Here is a 2,778-nt window from a genome sequence, read left to right on the forward strand (position 1 = left end):
GATGAGGTTGGCCTCTATAGCAAAGATACATGGATTAAGATCCTTCAAGCCTTTCCTTCAGAATTCTTTCCCCCATTGCTCCTCAGAGGCTTTCTCAGACCATCCAATTTAAAATCTTTCCCTCCAATATTCTCATTCATGAAACAATACTTCTTTATTACAAGAACATGTCATAATTTGCAATTATATGCTTATCAAATTGTCCATGAAGTTCTTTTTTGTCTTCTCCACTAGATTCTGAGCTCCAAAATGTCAGGAACCCATATTTGCCTAATTATAGTTATCTTAGTGTCTAGTGTTGGGCTTAACACGTAGAAAATTCTCAGCAAATATTTAAGAAATAAATGAAGAAAAAATGAGTGAATGAGTTAGTGAGTGAATGATGCTTTCTATCTCTTCTCCTTAAGAGTTGTAGAAATTGATCCATCGGTAGTGGAGTTCTGCCCTGGTGTATTTGGGATACATGTTCCATTCAAGGCTCCTACTCAAATCTGTCCCTACTCATGGCTCCTGATAGATGAGTAGCAAGTCTTGTGACCTCACCCCACCACATAGTCACAGTGCATTGGACCAGGCAGTAGCAGCCTATTCTTAGTCTGGCCATGACCTCTGACTTGAGTGGTCTTTCTTGAAAGCGTAAGTCAGTTGGATCTTCTCTTTCAAGACTTTGATAAATCAATAAAGAGAAGATTCGGTGGATGTGTGAAATGTAAAGTCTTGCAGAACTGGCACAGGTGGCATGCTGGGCCCACCACCATGGTGTTACCAGAAAATTGAAGTTAGGGAGGAGCAATGGGATTAGGAGTTGGTGAGAGAAAGGAGGAGGAAGGTGACATGTTCAGAAAGTTTGGAAAGCTATGGAAAGAGAAGCAGAGGTTTCCAGGGCAGCCTCGGTTCCGGCCCTTCCAGAGGCCTGCCACTCATGTTTCCTGCACTTCTGTTTGACTTCCCATGACCCTTAAAATACACCACTTCTATATACACATACATACCACATACCTTTTTACTGAATTAGTTTGAGTAGATTTTTTTTTTCTCATAATAAGAGCCCATTCTACAAGGAACTCAAACACCCATTGCCTACTCCATATCTGTCCATCTTGGCATGGACTAGCTCTGTCCAGGGTCCTGGGCTGCAACAGTATCATCCACAACCCTAGACCAGGGGGTGGCCTCAGATTCATCTGTATTCTCCAATCAAGATGTGGAAAAAACCCCTTCTCTATTTTTGCAAAGTCTATAGCTGTTTGAATTTTGCCCCTTCCCCTAAACAAAAGATGCATTAGAGTCCTAACTCCCAGTACCTTAGAATGTGGCCTTACTTGGAGACAGATTCTTTATAGAGGTCTTCAAGTTAAAATGAGATCATTAGGGTGGGCCCTAACCCAACATGACTGGTGTCTTTACTGAATGGGAAAATTTTGAAAGGGACACACACACACAGAGAAAATGATATGTGAAGATGAAGGCAGAGACTGGGGTGATACCTCTACAAGCCAAGGGACACTAACGATTTCTGCAAACTACTGCAAACTAGGGGAGAGGCAGGGAAGAGATGTTCCCTCACAGTCCTCAGAAGAAACCAACCAATACTCCCTAACACCACGCACAGGTATGCAATCGTAACTACAGACAACTGCATAGAGAATAGGCTTCTCGGCCTAACTGAAGTCCCATACAAATCTACCTGTCAGGCCCAACTTCGGAGCAAACAAGTCTTTTTTCTACCTTCACTCGCTAACAGAGAATCCCTACCTTGAAGCCTTCTTTTTCAGTCACTAAATATTATGTCACAGACTGCAGGTCATCTGTTATGAACACAACTGTTGTCCTCCCTTCTGCCACAAATTCATGTGTTGAAATCCCAAGCCCCAGGACATCAGAATGTAATCACATTTGGAGATCGGGTCTTTAAGGATATGATTACATTAACATGAAGCTGTCAAGGTAAATACACCAGGGGTGAGCATGCACAGAGGGATGATCATGCGAGGGCAAAGTAGTGAGAAGGTGGCTGTCTGCAAGCCAAGGAGGCCTCAGAGGAAACCAATCTACTGGCAACTTGTTCTTGGAGTTCCAGCCTCCAGAACTGGGAGAAAATAAATTTCTGTTGTTTAAGCCATCCAGTCTGTGGTATTTTGTTATGGCAGCCTGAGCAAACTAACATATCATCCCCAATATCCTTCTTCCCTCCTTCCTTAGGAACGGCACACTTAATTTTTAGTTGGGTGCATAGCTGCCTACAATACGCACTACATTTTTTAGCTTCCCTTACTGCTAGGTTCAGTCATGTGATTAGGTTTTAGTCAACAGGCTATAAGAAGTGGCAAATGGGCATTTGGGTAAGCGTCCTTAAAGAAAAGGGTCATAATCTTGTTTTCTCCATCCTTCCTGCTAGCTGAAAGGTGGACCTGATGGCTGAAGCTCAAGCAGTCAGCTTGGTTCAGGAAGCAGAAGCTTCATGCCAAGGGAGTAGCACAGGAGACAGAATGAGCCTCCCTACCACTTCTTCACAGGACATTTCTGGGCTTTCTTTGTGTAAGAGAAATAAACTTCTAGCTTTGTTAAAGCCACTACTTTGGAGGTTCTCTGTCACTTATAATCACATTAAATCCTAACTGATACTGTTACTTTTTTTCTACCTGCTTCTTTCCTGCCTTCCCTTCTCTCCTACAAAGACAAAGCTCTCATCATGACAAGAGTCTTGGAAGAGAGGATTAAGATAGTAAATGCCAAATGGAAATGTTCAGTATAAGTGGACTCCCATGGGATTAACTA

Source organism: Pteropus vampyrus, unplaced genomic scaffold (assembly GCF_000151845.1).
Source record: "Pteropus vampyrus isolate Shadow unplaced genomic scaffold, Pvam_2.0 Scaffold30, whole genome shotgun sequence".
Lineage (NCBI taxonomy): Eukaryota > Metazoa > Chordata > Mammalia > Chiroptera > Pteropodidae > Pteropus > Pteropus vampyrus.